Consider the following 16133-nt stretch of genomic DNA (forward strand, 5'->3'; position numbering starts at 1 on the left):
TTTGCAAATTACTCATCTGATAAGGGCTGCCATCCAGATTATACAAGAACTTCCATAATTCAGATTATACAAGAACTTCAACAATATAGAGCAAACCCAATTCAACAATGGGCAAAAGACTTAGACATCTCTTTAAAGATCGACAAATAGCCAATAAGCACATGAAAAGATGCTCAACATTAGTCTTTAGGGAAATGCCAATCAAAATCACAATGAGCGACCACTTCACAGGATGGCTACTATTAAAACAAACATGAACAAACAGAAAACAAATGTTGGCAGAGCACTAGTTTGGCTCTAGTTTGGCTCTAGAAGAGTGTGCATCTCTCCATCCCAGCGTGAATTCAAGCCCCACGTTGGGTGTAGAGATTACTTAAATAAACAGACTTAAAGCGTTGGCAAGGAATGTGGAGAAATTGGAACTTTTGTGCCACGTTGGTGGGAATGTAAAATGGTACAGCAGCTGTGGAAAACGGTACGGCAATTCCACACAAAATAGAATTGCCATGTGATCTAGCAATTACACTTCTGGGTATCTACCCAAAAGCATTGAAAGCAGAATCTCAAAGATACATTTCTTTGGGGGGTTTTGTGGTGGTTGTGTGTGTGTGTGTGTGTGTGTGTGTGTGTGTGTGTTTAAGGTTTTATTTATTTATTTGAGAGGGAGAGTGAGAGGGAGCACAAGCAGAGCAGAGGGAGAGGGAGAAGGAGACTCCCCACTGAGCAGAGAGCCTGACGTGAGGCTCGATCTCAGCACCCTGGGATCATGATCTGAGCCAAAGGCAGATGCTTAATGGACTGAGCCACCCAGGCGCCCCTCAAATATATATTTTTACACCCATATTCATGGCAGCATTATACACAACAGCCAAAAGGTGGAAACAATCCAAATGACCATCAAAGGATAAATGCGTAAACAAAATAAATAAATATACACACAACGGAATATTATTTGGTCATTAAAAGGAATGAAGTACCTGCTACAACATGGATGAACCTTGAAGAGATTATGCCAAGGGAAATAAACCAGACCCTGGGCTCCTGGGTGGCTCAGTCGGTAAAGTGTCTGCTTTTGGCTCAGGTCATGATCCCAGGGTCCTGGGATCAAGTCCCACGTCGGGCTCCCTGTTCAGCAGAGAATCTGCTTCTCCCTCTCCCTCTGCCTCCCGCTCTGCCTACTTGGCTCTCTCTCTATCAAATAAAGAAATAAAATCTTAAAAAAAAAAGAAAAAAGAAACCAGATTCACATGGACAAACATCCTGTGATTGCATTTAACCTTAAATGGTCAAACTCACAGAGACAGAAAGTAGGATAGTGGTTACTAGGGGCTGAAGTTGGGGGAGGTGTATGAGAAGTTATTGTTTCATGGGCACAGAGTTTCAGCTGAGGATGATGAGAACATTCTGGAGATGGATGGTGATTGTAATGGCCACACAACAGTGTGAGTGTACGTAATGTTACTGAAGGGTACACTTAGAAATGGTTAAAATGCTCAATTTTATTTTATTTTTTTAAAGATTTTATTTATTTATTTGACAGACAGAGACCATAAGTAGGCAGAGAGGCAGGCAGAGAGAGGAAGGGAAGCAGACTCCCTGCCAAGCAGAGAGCCCGAGGGGCTAGATTCCAGGACCCTGAGATCATGACCTGAGTCGAAGGCAGAGGCTTTCCCCACTGAGCCACCCAGGCGCCCCAAAATGCTCAATTTAAAAAATTACAAATGAATAAATTAAAATTTAAAAATTTAAGGCAAAGAAAAGATGGTGAAGAGTAAGTTTTTTTTTTTTTTAACATTTTATTTGATAGAGATAGACACAGTGAGCAAGAGAACAGCAGCAGGGGGAGTGGGACAGAGAGAAACAGACCTCCCGCCGAGCATGGAGCCCATTTTGGATATACCTAAGATGTCTCCGGAACCAGGGTGCCTGGCTGGCTCAGTCAGAGAAGCGTGTGATTCTTGTTCTCAAGGTTGTAAGTTTGAGCCCCACGCCAGGTGTAGAGATTACTTAAAAATAAAATCCTAGGGGTGCCTGGGTGGCTCAGTGGGTTAAAGCCTCTGCCTTCAACTCAGGTCATGATCTCAGGGTCCTGGGATCGAGCCCCGCATCAGGCTCTTTGCTCAGCGGGGAGCCTGCTTCCCACTCTTTCTGTCTGCCTGCCCCTCTGCCTGCTTGTGATCTCTGTCAAATAAATAAATAAAATCTTTAAAAAAAATCTTAAGCAGGGGAAAATAGGAAAAAGGAGACAATGAAATTTAAAGCTTAAAACCATTTGAATAAGCTAAACAGAGGAAATGATATATATACATATACATACACCTATTCATATATACATACACATGTAGAAGGATGTCCATATATCTCAGTAAATGTAAGAAAAGCACACTGGAATCACGCTTATAAATACAATAAAGGGTAGACCTATGAAAAAGATGGTATTTGAGTTTGTTTGAAATATAAAAATAAACTCGAATAAGGCTTTCTAAAGACTGGTGTTGATAAAGCACCATTCTATGTGATCAACAAAATGGTCTATGTTTGAGACATAAAAAGAAAATGAGAGAAGAAAAATAAAAAGACAAAGAAAATAAAGAAAAAGACTAATGAAAAATAAAATAAAATCTTGGGGGAAAAAAAAAAGCCTTCAGCACTGGGGCTGGAAGCTGGGTCACCAGCTCAGGGAACTTACTCTAGCCAGAAAAACAGTGTATAAGGCAAGTGCAGGGTAAGGAGCATGTACTCGAAAGTGTATCCCCATCACAGATAAGGAGACTGAGGCCCAACGAGGTCCTATAGCCAATGGAGGCAGCTGAGCAGGCTCTGAGTTCTGCAAGGCAGATGGGGGGGTGCTAGTTGGAATATATATATTTTTAAATTTTTATTTACTTATTTGTCAAAGAGAGAGAGAGAGAGAAAGAGCACAAGCAGGGGGAGCAGCAGGCAGAGAGAGAAGCAGACTCTGTTGAGCAGGGAGCCTGATGGGGGACTTGATCCCAGGACTCTGGGATCATGACCTGAGCCAAAAGCAGACACTTAACCAACTGAGCCACCCAGGCATCCCTAGTTGGAGTATTAATAATAATACCAGCTGGTATTTCTTGAGTGCTTAATACATTCCAGACACTATTCTTAATCTTTTCACCTAATTTACTCTCTACAACTCCTCTGTGAGAAGGTACCATGTCCCTTTAACTGAGGGAACTAAGGCTGAGATGGAGACTGATCCAAGTTCAAGGAGCCAGCAGGACTCAAATCTTCTCTTCTTTGACTCCAACACCAGAAATCCAGCCTTTTGGTTTGCCCTTGGTGGTGGACAGTGGGTGAAGGGGTCTATGGGATAGGGGAGTAAGTAATTCCTTGGACTGAATCTAGATTCAACCCAGATTTTTTTTTTTCCCCACCCACTGGCAGAACTTCCTCCTTTTCTCTCTCTGCCTCTTTTTCTGATTCACTCCCCATCTGTTAGTGGATTCTGGCTTCTGAGAATGTGATGCAGAGGGTAGGGTAATCTGTGAGGGTAGGGAGGTAGACACAAAAGTGTGGGCAGTCCTTAATAAATATTTTTTGAGAGCTCTCCATGCAGCAGGCTCTGTTTTGGAGGTTGGATACAACAGACCTTGCCCCTGCCCTCAAGGGGTTTCCATTACAGGATATATATGCTTGTGAGTGGCAGATTAGGGCTGGAGAGGGGGATGAAGTACAAAGGGAAGCGGAAGAGGGGGAGGGAAGTGGATACAAATGAGGAAGAAGATGTGGCCAGCGTTAGTAAGGGCTATAAAGGAGATAGGAGAGAGAGTGCCTGGGGAACAAGGTGACTGGAGACTGAGAACAGGGCAGGCCTGGCCCAGGAGCTGAGGTGCGGCCTGCAGCATGGAAAGGAGCCAGGTAAAGATGCAGGAGAAGGACATTACAGGATTCTGTGGGGAAACAGCACAGGCAAACGTAACGAAATCCTTGTGTTGGAGGGACTTGGAGAAGGCCAGGGAGGCTGTAGCAAGGTGACAGGAAAAGAGTCAAGAGGAGATCCCAGCGCCAGCTCCTGCAAGGTCTTGTAGACCACGATGAGGAGTTCAATGTTAATGCTAAGGGGAAGAGAGGCCATTGGAGGAGGTAATAGCGGAGCCCGGGAGGCAGCATGGCAGGAAGTGGGGAGACCAGTCAGGAGGTTCTTGCTATAAGGCAGCAGAGACAGGTAATGATGGTGGTGTGGACCAGGAGGGATTCAGAGAAGAGGTAGTCTTTGGAAGATGACTGAGTGATGGAGGTACCATTCTCCGGGGTGGAGGAGATAAGAGGTGTGGGGGGGTAGATCTAAGGGGAGGTGGGGATAGAAATCATGAATGTGGTGTGGACATATTGACTTTGCCAAATAAGTAGATGGTCAGGCAGCTGGAGGCTCTGTTCCAGGCTAGAAGTTGGTGCCTGGGAAGAGAAATCAGACAGTGCCACTTGGGACCAATAGGCCATACTTCTTCAGAGATGGGCAAGGTAGAGTCCAGAAGATGCTTGAAATTTTATTTTGTTTCTGTTTTTTTTTGAAATTGGTTATTGACACTTACAAATCCAGAGATATCGAGGCACCTGGGTGGCTCAGTCAGTTAAGTGGTCTGCCTTTGGCTTGGGTCATGATCCCGGGGTCTGGGGATCGATCCCCAAGTCGAGCTCTTTGCTCAGCGGGGAGCCTGCTTCTTACTCTCTTCTCTTGCTCTCTCTCTCTCAAATAACATTTTTTTAAAAGATTTTATTTATTTATTTGACAGAGAGAGAGGAGGAGAGAGAGCACAAACGGGGGGGGGGGGTGGCAGGCAGAGGGAGAGGGAGAAGTAGGCCCTTTGCAGAGCAGGGAGCCCGACATGGAACTTGATCCCAGGACCCCGGGACCATGACCTGAGCCAGAGGCAGTCACTTAACCAACGGAGCCACCCAGGACCCCAAATAAAATTAAAAAAAAAAAAAAATCCAAAGATAGCAAATAAAACTCAGAATTTCCACTTCCTCTGCCAAACTAGATGGCCAAGACACACTAGGCCCACATTCTGGTTCCATCGCAGACTGGTAGAAGAGCTGCAGGCTCTCCAGTGTGGGCACAAACTCTCCAGCTGGTCTAATCCCTGTAGGTCTACTCCACGCCCGGTCCTGATGGCACTGATTTCAACCTCTGGCATGGGCAGGATGTGATACCACAGAAGGGGGAAAAGTTGTCCTTGGACAGAGCCTGAACTTTGGATGGACCCACTGGAAATGGCAGCTCAGCTGCTTCTCAGCCTTGCAACACAGAGTGTGCCATTTAATTTCATTGAGTGTCTTGCCTTTTCTGGAAAATGACGGTAACACTCCTTACCTGGAATTTCATCTATAGGAAATTCCTAGCACAGTGGCAGACACAGAGAAGGGGCTCAAGCAATGTTGGCTTCTTTCCCTTTCAGTCCTCTGAGCAGCTAGTATCAGGAAATCAGAATGGTTAGGCCATAGCACAGGCTGAGGTAAAGGGTCCAGATTCTGGCTCTACCACTTGCCAGCTATGCAACCTCAGTTTTCCTATCTGTAGGATGGGGACACTACTTGTACCAACCTTGTGGGAATTAAATAGGTTAGTACAAAGTGTTTAAAATGGCATGGCACTGAGTAAGGATTAGATTGGCTCTTAGACGGGGCTGACCATTAGAGTCCTCTAGGGATATCTTTTTTTTTTTTTTTATAAGATTTATTTATTGGGGCACCTGGGTGGCTCGGTGGGTTAAAGCCTCTGCTTTCGGCTTGGGTCATGGTCCCGGAATCCTGGGATCGAGCCCTGCATGGGGCTCTCTGCTTCAACGGAGAGCCTGCTTCCTCCTCTCTCTCTCTGCCTGCATCTCTCCTGCTTGTGATCTCTGTCTGTCAAATAAATAAATAAAATCTTTAAAAAAAAAAGATTTATTTATTAATTTTAGAGAGAGAGAGAGAGAGAGTACCCATGAGAAGGGAAAAGAGGTAGAGAGAGAAAGAGAATCTGAAGCAGACCCCACAGAGCCTGAGGCAGGGCTTGACGCATGGCTCAGTCCCATGGCCCTTAGGTCGGGACCCGAGCCCAAACCGAGTCTGAGCCTGATGGTTAACTGACTGCATCACCCAGGCACCCCTTCTAGGGACATTTTAGAAAATATTCATGTCTGGACTCTATCTTCAGAGATCTTCTTCTTCTTTATTTTTTTAAATTAAAAAAAAATTTTTTTTAATTTATTTGAGAAGCAAGCATGAGCAGCAGGAGGGGCAGAGGGAGAATCAGAGACTCCCCACTGGCGGGACGGGGAGCATCTGCTCAGTGCAGGATGCAGGGCTTGATGCGGGGCTCGGGGCTTGATCCCAGGACCCTGGGATTGTGACCTGAGCTGAAGGCTGACACTGAACCGACTGAGCCAGCCAGGCGCCCCTGTGTTCAGAAATCTTGTCTGTATTCATCTGAGGTGGGGCCCTGGCATAGGTATTTTATAAAACCTCAACTGATTCTATGTGCGGCCAGGAACAGGGACTCCACGGTAGGATTAATGAAGAGCATGGGTTCTGGAGCACAAGGGCATATGTTCAAATCCAACTGAGCCAATGGACAGATGTGTGAACGTGGGCAAGTTCCTAACCTTTCCCCTTAAACTGGGTCCATAAAAGGACCTGGGAGGTTATACAGCTCTCAAATGCTTGGAGCTCTCTGCGGCAGCTAGCAGGCCCTTCGCAGGCCTGGCGTCAGCATCCCTCAGTTCCCCTGCTCTTTCTTTTTTTAAAAGTTTTACTCTTTAAAATTTAAATTAATTAACATATAGTATATTATTAGTCACAGAGGTAGAGTTTAGTGGTTCATCAAATTGCATATAACATCCAGTCTTCATTACATCAAATGCCCTCCTTAATGTCTACCATCCAGTTACCCCATCCCCCATCCTCCTCTCCCAAACCTGCTCTTTCCAAACTGACTATAACCCTGGGTTCAGCTCATACTCACAGTCTCCCCAAGGGGGCCTGGATGCCTTGAACATCCCTCTCCTAACTTTAGCTGCCCCTAAAGTGATTTTTTAAAAAAGTTTTAATTTATTTTTTGACAGAGAGAGAGAGAGAGACAGCAAGAGAGGGAACACAAGCTGGGAGAGTGGGAGAGGGAGAAGCAGGCTCCCCGCTGAGCATGGAGCCCAGTGTGGAGCTTGATCCCAAGTCCCAAGGATCAGGACCTGAGCCAAAGGCAGACGCCCAAGGACTGAGCCACCCAGGTGTCCCTTAAAGTGATTTTTGATTCTTCTGTTGTTCAGCTTTTTTTTATTCACCCACAAAGAACAGAACTATCTTCCGAACAAAATTGTCTGCTCAAAAATCAGACCCCAAGGGGAGGGAGGGGAGGACAGAAGCTGACTGGCCATTCAAGTGTCTCTCATATTAAAGAATAAGAAGAAGAGGGAGAAGGAGAAAAAAAAAGTCCCCTTCAATGCTTGGGAAACAGTGTTTAGTTGGGGGGGAAAACTGTAACATGGAATTGTATATTCAAGATAATTCATCCAGGTAAAGGAAAAATAATGAATAGAAAAAAGATCACAAGGAAATATGCTCTATGTTAAATAAAAGCTTTTTCCTGTTTCTCCATCCTTTTATGCACTTCACAATTTTCTATAGTGAATGTGTAATTAATGAGAAAAATGATTAAGTGAAAAAAGGAAACCCTTCACAAGACTTTCTTTCCTCTTAATCATCTTAATTTTATGTCTTAGTTCCTCCTATCAAATTTTTTTTAAATTTTTGCTTGTTTTATTTAAAGATTTTATTATTTTTTAAAGTTTTTTAAAATTTATTTTTATTTTTAAGTAATCTCTACACCCAACATAGGGGGCCAAACTCACAGCACTGAGCGCCACACTCTTTTACCAACTGAGCCAGCCAGGCACCCCTCTATAGAAATATTTTATTTTATTTTATTATTAATTTATAGATTTGTTTAGTTGAGAGAGAGAGAAAGCAAGGTGCATGGAGAGAGGGAGATAGTTTTTTTTTTCTTTTTTAAGATTTTATTTATTTGACAGAGCAAAAGTAGGGGGAACAACAGGCACAAGGAGAGGGAGAAGCAGGCTCCCCACTGAGCAACAAGACCACCGCAAGGCCCCATTCCAGGACCTGACATCATGACCTGAGCTGAAGGCAGAGGCTTAACCAACTGAGCCACCAAGGCACCCCAGGAGTCTTAAGCAAACTCCACACTGCGTGTAGAGCCCGGCTCAGGGTTTGATCTCAGGATCCTGAGATCATGACCTGAGCTGAAACCAAGAGTTGTTTGCTTAAATGAGTGTACCACCCAGGCACCCCTATAGAAAATCTTGAAGAATTGTCTCCGCTGGCTGGTTCTGTCACTTCTCCCATTTCCTACTTGATCTGCAACAATCTGGCCTCCTCCCCAACCTTGGAGGTGACCCCACCCTGGAAGGATCAGCAACAAGTCTTAAGTTGCCAAATCCAGTGGCTTCTCCTTTCCCCCTGCCAGAGCTTTCTGTAGTATCAGATACGGTTGGTGCTTTCCCCTTTCTGTAAGATCCCTGCCTACTCTCTGGACTTCCTTTCTTCCCCATTTTTGATGACCTCTGGTTGGTCCTGGCAGGTTCCTCTCAGCTTAATGTTCCCAAGTTTTGGGCATCTAGCCCCCTCCCTCTCTTCTTGGGTGGCTTCATCCACTCTTGGCCTGTTATGATCCCATCCAGATGACAGTTCCTAGATCCCAGCCCTGGACTCTTGCCTGGACAAGTCAATCCAACTTCCTTCTGAACACCTTCATTTGGATGGCCCTCCAAACACCTTACACTCAAGAAGTCCAAAGTGACTCATCATTTCTACTTTCCCTCAACCCAATGAACTATTCCTGATTTGTTCCTTCCCTGGGAAGTCAGCATTGTCTTTTTCTTTCCTTCCCCACATCTAGTAGGTCACTAACACCTGTTGGTTCCAATTTGAAACTGTCTGGAGCACACTGGCTCCCTGAGGATGTGTTCTGGCTCTGTCCTGCAGAAGGCCCCCTCTCTCTCTTGCTGGATGATCATAGCAGTCTCACTGACATAGCTTGCTTTTCCTGGTCTTTCTCCTCCCCAGTCCATACCTTCTGATTTTTCTGATTATTCATTCATTTAGTCAATCAACAAACATTTGCCATGTACAAACTCTGCTCCAAATACTATGAGGGGTAAATGATACAGATGGACCCAAAATAGGTAAATAAGAAATCTAGGGCATTTCAGATTGTGGGGATTGCTATCAAAGTAAGCAGGGGGATTGAGAGAAAGTAGGCATGGGCAGGGGACTTTTTTCAGAAGTGGTCTTTGTCCCCTAGATGAACATGACAGTTACCCTGATGGAACTGGGGGCAGCAATGAGGGGAAAGAATGTGGATGGGGACTCCACTTTAGGTTGGGAGCCAGGGGAAGGCCTGTGAGGAACAAAGGATGAGAACGAGCTCAGAAAACTGGAGGGAGGTGCTTTCCAGGTAGAGGAAAGAGCTAGTGACAAGGCCCTAAGGGGGTTCCCAACACACAAAGGAGCTCAGGATGTCTGGAGCACACTGAGTGAAGGGCAGAAAGAGGAAGGCTGGACGATCATGCCTGGTGGGCCTGGTGGTAGTGCTGGGTTTTATTTGAGTGCAATGGGAGGCTATTAAGGAGTTTTTCACAGGCAAGTCACATCTGACTTTATCTCTTCAAAAGATTACCACCTCTAGGAGTGTAGGGTAAAGAGCATCTGGGAGGGAGGTCCAGGCAAGTCCTGTGGGCTGGGCTGGGTGTTAGGAGTGCAGATGGCAGGAACTTAAACCTTCCTTGGGTTCCCAAATATGCAGGCTAGCTCCATACTCCTTAGGACAACCACTTGGTTCTAGCCTCCCTCTTCAGCCCATTTCTCCTCATTTCTTCTTTGTCTTTGCACATATGCTTTTTGGAATGTTCTTCCCCATTTTCCCTTTGATTTATTTCTGAGACCAGGTTCAAATACCCCCTCCTCTCTAAAGCTTTTCAGGAATTCTCCAGAGAGAGCCCTTTGAACTTTTTCAGTGCTTAGTTTATACCTCTAGGATATCTATCACACTGTACCATTCTGTTGTTTTCAATTCTATGTCTGAAGAAGGTGAACCAAGAGCTTCTGGAAGGGAAGGACAGAGTTTTAGTAAATGTACAGAGTGTTCAATGCATGATCAAAAGATACAGATGGTCCCACTAAGGAACAGTTCACATAGGTCACAATTCCAGGCTGCCCTGTTATATTCAAAACCACCTGATAATGTGTAAGTTATCATCTTATCCTGATGATAAGAACAGATACTAATGTGGGTACTACATCTCATTTGATCCTGGAAACAGCACTGAGAGGCAGGCACAGTAGGAAAATCATCTCTATTTTACAGATGAGTAAATCGAGGCTCAAGATTAGAGTTGGCCAACATCCCTAAGCCAAATTCAGTTCTATTGTTGACTCATGGGTCTCCTTGCCTCTCCTTGAATCAAGAACTTGTAAGACTTCCTGTACCTCTTCATGGTGGTGGGAACATCCAGCAGAGATGACTCACAGGAGGCAAGATGGGGAAGCAATTCTTTCCTGTTAAAAAAGTGCTCCATATCACCACCCCATTTGTTCCTAATAAGGAGAGCAACCATCTCAGCGATTATAGCCTTGGACTCAGGGGAAAGAGGGCCTGAATAGAGGGCCTGCCCATCTATACCATTTACAGGTTACTTTGACTTTGAGGAATTAGTTAACTTCTCTTGCCCCTCTCCTGGGTTTTTTTGTTTGTTTCTGTTTTGCTTTGCTTTTATTTTATTTATTTTTAAAGATTTTATTTATTTGACAGAGAGATCACAAGTAGGCATAGAGGCAGGCAGAGAGAGGGCGGAAGCAGGCTCCTGCTGAGCAGAGACGCCCCCTCCAGGAGCTAGATCCCAGGATCCTGAGATCATGACCTGACCCAAAGGCAGAGGCTTAACCTACTGAGCCACCCAGGAGCCCCTGTTTAGTTTTTAGTCTGTAAATGGGGAGTGAGAAAAAGTTGCTTAGTAGGGTTGCTGGGAATATTATAGGAGACCAAGCATCTTCCCCAACGCTTAGCCATACAGAAAGGTCTTAATATTTGCTAGTTACTATTACCGGCCCCAGAAATTTTCCTAAACGCTTTTCAAGTAACACCTCTTTTAATACTCACAACAACCTTATGCCTTAGGCGACATACACACTTGGAGCTGTTAACAACGCCCCCCCCCCCAAGAAGCTAAGACTTGAACCCATAACCTCACAACCAGGCAAAGCTTGGCAAACACGTGTGGCTCACAGAATGCAAGCAGTCTGCTCTTGGACTCGTGACCACTTACTGACCCTATACTCAAACAGATTTTTGATTCCGAATTGATAGTTGGTCATAACCCTGAAGGTGTGTAACATGTAAACTCCATAAAACTGGATTTGGGGAGGTGAAACGGGCAGTCCTCCAGAGGAGTCGAGAGACAAGCTTCTGCCTCTGAGTGTGGATGAAGCGACTCTTTAATTTAGACCTCTTTTTCCTTACCGTGAAGTGGGGGCAGAAGAGTTATTAGGGTCCCCAGACCCCTTTCCAATACTGACTCTCGAGAGCAGAAGAGTCCTGCTCAGGTAAAAGCTCACTCAAATCCCTCCGGCCGAGGTTCATCCTCCGCTGGGCCCGCAATAGGGACGCGTCCCCTTTAAGGCGCCAGCTCGCCGACGGCGGCGGCCGGAAGTGTTGAAGCCCGGCCTGGCGGCGGCGGTGGCAGTAGCGGCCGTGGCGGCCTCTGCGCATGCTCCGTCGCCCGCCCGCCCTGGCCGCTCGCCGCCCGCCCGCCCGACGGAGACGGTGAGGAGGGGGAGGGGTGGGCGCGCGGGCGCGGGCGCGGGGTGGGGTGGGGGCGGGGGCCGCGCGGCGGCCGGCGAGGGCGGGCGGGCGCGCAGGGGGCGGGGGGCTGCTGCCTCCGCGGGCGCCTCCCCACGCCCTGTGCGTGCCGCCGCCGCCGCCGGGGAGCGAGCGGACGTCGCGGCGCCGCGGGGGGGTGGGGGGACGCTGCCGCTGGGTCCGCCCGAGCAGCCGGGCCGCCCCCAGCGCGGCCGGCCGCGCCGCCCGGGCTGGGCCCCTGGCCGAGGGCGGCGGGCGCCGGCGAGCGGGACGCCTGGGGGCCCCGCGCCCCCAGACCGAGGGCCCCGGAAGTCCTAGGCTGAGGGGCCCGGAGGGGCCGGAGCGACTCGGGGCCGAGAGGCCCGGACGCCCAGGACCCCGGCGAGGGGTCCGGGGATCCCGGGGTATCCCCAGGGGCGGGGCCCGGGGAGCAGCAGGCCCGTCGACGCGGAGCTGGGGAGGGGCCTCGGTCGCTCTTGACCGGGGCGCGGGGGGGGGCGCGGTGAGGGGGTGGGGGTGGGACGAAAGGTGAAGGAAGCTTGGGTCCCCGCCCGGGAGGAGACCCTCGGAAGCTTGGCGGGGGAGCAAGAGAGTAGGTTCTTCTGAGGGAAGGAGGCCCGAGCTTCACCCGAGGGGCGCGTTAGAGGCCTCAGCCATTCAGTCCAGGGGAAAAGAGGCAGGTGCTGCTCCGAAGGCGTGGCGACACGGTGGGTAGTGGGAGCTGGGGACGAGGAAGAAGAGCTTCAGGGAAAGTGACCAGGCCCCTGCTTTCCCTGAGGTGAGGGGGCAGTAGGAAGACGCCTCAGAGCCTCCTCAAGTAGGAATAGGAAGGGTCCAAATCTGTGAGGGTGTGAGATTGAATACCTTCTGATGTATAGGTAGAGAACGGGACGATCTGGTGTGTCAGGGGGTGGGAAAACCCATGTTCTTGAGGGCCGGAGAAAAGATAGTTGAGGGGAAGAAGCTTAGAATACCTCTACTTTCAGAAATGAGAGGGGAATTGGCCAGGTGTCTCCTGAGGGGCAGGAACAATGACAGCAGAATCTTATCTGAGGGTCCTGGAGAGTGATCCACCTGACTTAGGCATGTCAAGCCTTGACCTACAAATCCGGGGAAGTCTTGACTATCCAAGGAAGTGGAGAAGGTCTGAATTCTCTTAAGATGAGAGAAATCTCAAAAGTACTTCCTGCCAGACACAGAAGGGGCCTTGTTTGATGTCTTTAGGAGAACCAAGAATTGGGATTCTTCCTTAACCTGGAGAATGAGGAAGAGGGAGGATCAGGTCATTCCAGACGAACTGAGAGGGATTCCTTTCTTCTCCCTTGCCCCTGCTAATGGTTACCAAAGTGCTTTTGGAAGACTTTTTCATTAAATGTTTGGACTGTCTTCCCTAATTTATCAGCCTTGTATCAGTTATGGGTACTGACTTGATGACTTTTTCATTAGTCATTAGTCAACCATTTATTCATATTTACTTCAACGAACATATTAAATAGCTGACTTGTATTCAACTTCATGGGGTTAGCTTGGGCTCTGAATTGGTCTTGTCCTAAGCAGAAGTCTCCTAGACTCTAGTGTGACGATCCTTCAAAGAACACTTTTATCTCATTGCTTCCCCAAGCACCTATATAGTAGTCTCCAATATGTGACTTATCCCAAACTTCATTTGTTTTGGCTGTGTCCCTCACAGTGGTCCTGTATAGCCTTCTTGTTGGCTTTATTACATTTGATAGTGCCCTGAATTCAGTATTACTGAATACATGAGAAGGAATGAAGAAGAGAAAAAATCAAGGAGTTTTGGCCTCAAGTAATAATAAAGTTTTAATTTGGAAATTTCTTAAGAATAGACTGCACAGTTGGGGTGCCTGGGTAGCTCAGTCCGTTAAGCATCTTTACTTTGTCCGGGATCGTGGTCTCAGGGTCTTGGGATTGAGCCCCCACCCCATCTGACGAGCAGGGAGTCTCCTCTTCCTTCTGTCCCTCCCCCCACTCATGCCCGTGTGCTGTCAAATAAATAAATAAGATCTTTAAAAAGTGAAAAAAAAAAAAAAAAAGGCTACACAGTCTATTAAAATTTCAATGCAGTATGGAATAAATAAATACGTTTTAGGGTTAGAAAATTTCAGGCTATCTGCTATTTTGTTCCTTTTCAGCTACCAACTCTGATATTCCTGCAGTCATGTGACACTCATAATCCTGCCACATTTTAAACACTAGCTTCCAGGAGTGCCTGGCTGGCTTAGTCAATGGAGCTTGTGACTCGATTTTGGGGTTATGAGTTTGAGCACATGTTGAGCACAGAAATTACTTAAAAACAACAACAAAAAGAAACTGGTTTTCAGAACACAAAAAATGAATTTAATCTAGAGTAAGTCATACGTCGTCAGTTTTTTAGTAGTTTATGTGAGTATTCATGTGCCTACTTTCAAGGTATCTATTTTATCTTTGAAAATAACTACAAAATAATTATTTTCACATAAATATGACATCTTTCCTTTATGTGTGTTCCCCTAGAGTTACAGAGTGTTGTATGATTACACAATGAGTACTCTCAGGCTCCTTCTCTGAAATACCCAAAGGAGCAACTCAGTCATCTTGCCCCAGGAGTTTTTGTTGCTATAAACAAGAGCTACTTTTCAGTTTATACTCACCTCAAAGAGATGACCTTGCAGTTAGCCAGTGTAGTCTGTAGAGCTGGTTTCGGGTTGCTTGTTAGGAATGTGGTATTTAGGGTAATAAGAGATACTCGACCTAAACTTGCTTCTCTAAAGAACGTATGAATTGCCATGTTGGATTAGACCTTGTGTCTCTTAACTGACACTGAGAAACATATTGTGGATGATTATAATTATCTTCTTGGATAAACTCAGAAGGTTAGAGAACATTCCTCTTGAGTTCCAAGGTGTGGGAGGGCTAAGGAGTAAAATATGAGTTCCCATTGAGGAAAGTATTAATCAAGTAGTTAGTCAACCACTTATTCTGAGTGTTGTAGAGAGGACTCAACCTTAGGGTAAAACGTTAAAACTAGAAGCATCCTTCTAATTCTCCTCCTCTAACCCATTAATTTACCCAAGCTATTTTTTTTTTAAGCTATTTTTTAAAAAGATTTTATTTATTTATTTGACAGACAGAGATTACAAGTAGGCAGAGAGGCAGGCAGAGAGAGAGGAGGAAGCAGACTCCCCGCTGAGCAGAGAACCCAATGCGGGTCTTGACCCTGGGATCATGACCTGAGCTGAAGGCAGAGAGGCTTTAACCCACTGAGCCACCCAGGCGCCCCTACTGAAGCTATTTTTAAAATTGTAAACCGCTGTTTTAAAATAATAAATTCTATAAGTTTGTTATATGATAAAGTTTACATCTTTTAAATTCATTAATAAAGTAATAGTAACGAATAGTGCTTGACAATAAGTGTCCAGCAAATGTTAGCTGTGATTCTTTTCATTCAAGCTACATTTTTATGATTCAAGCTTTTTTTTTTTTTTAAGATTTTATTTATTTATTTGACAGAGATCATAAGTAGGCAGAGAGAGGGGGAAACAGGCCCCCTGCTGAGCAGAGAGCCCGATGCGGGACTCGATCCCAGGACCCTGAGATCACGACCCGAGCCGAAGGCAGTGGCCCAACCCACTGAGCCACCCAGGCACCCTGATTCAAGCTTTTTTTAAAAAAAGATTTTATTTATTTATTTAACAGAGAGATCACAAGTAGGCAGAGAGGCAGGCAGAGAGAGAGGGGGGAAGCAGGCCCTCTGCTGAGCAGAGAGCCAGATGCAGGGCTCCATCCCAGGACCCTAAGAGCAATGACCAGAGCGGAAGGCAGAGGCTTAACCAACTGAGCCACGGAGGTGCTCCTGATTGTCTTTTTTTAATCCCTAGTTTTTGTTTTTTTTTTTTAAGGTTTATTTTTGGGTGGGAAGGGGCAGAGGGAGAGAGAATTCTGAAGCCGACTTCCCACTGAGCTTGGAGTTTTGCAGGACTCAATCCCTGAGATCATGACCTGGGCTGAGATAAAGAGGGGGGCACTTACCTGACTGAGCCATCCATGTGCCCCTATTCCGAGTTTTAAACCTTTAATTTATGTAAGTTCAGATAGTGTACTGTAATATTTTGCAATTAATTTTTTCTCTAATATGTGACAATATCATGCATCTCTTTTCCTTAATTTCTTAAGAGCATACACTGTCCCTTTTCATCTCTAGTGAGCCTAATTCTGTGCCTGATGTGGAGTAGAGACTCGGTAAATATTTGTT

General features: G+C 46.3%; 1 protein-coding gene across 5 annotated transcripts in view; it reads left to right on the plus strand.

Annotated features, from left to right (window-relative positions):
- Positions 1–11723: 11723 nt before the first annotated feature.
- Positions 11724–16133, plus strand: part of GMEB1 (glucocorticoid modulatory element binding protein 1) — a 36592-nt gene continuing 32182 nt past the window's right edge. For 2 of the 5 annotated variants that reach the window (XM_059136096.1, XM_059136103.1), the window contains exon 1: positions 11724–11845. The gene's annotated coding sequence lies outside the window, so the exon portion shown is untranslated. Of the gene's footprint in view, positions 11846–12396; positions 13026–15415; positions 16121–16133 lie in introns of those variants that run through there. The other 3 variants (XM_059136097.1, XM_059136100.1, XM_059136101.1) reach the window with 3 other exon arrangements.

Source organism: Mustela lutreola, chromosome 10, assembly GCF_030435805.1.
Source record: "Mustela lutreola isolate mMusLut2 chromosome 10, mMusLut2.pri, whole genome shotgun sequence".
In the NCBI taxonomy this organism is placed as follows: Eukaryota; Metazoa; Chordata; class Mammalia; order Carnivora; family Mustelidae; genus Mustela; species Mustela lutreola.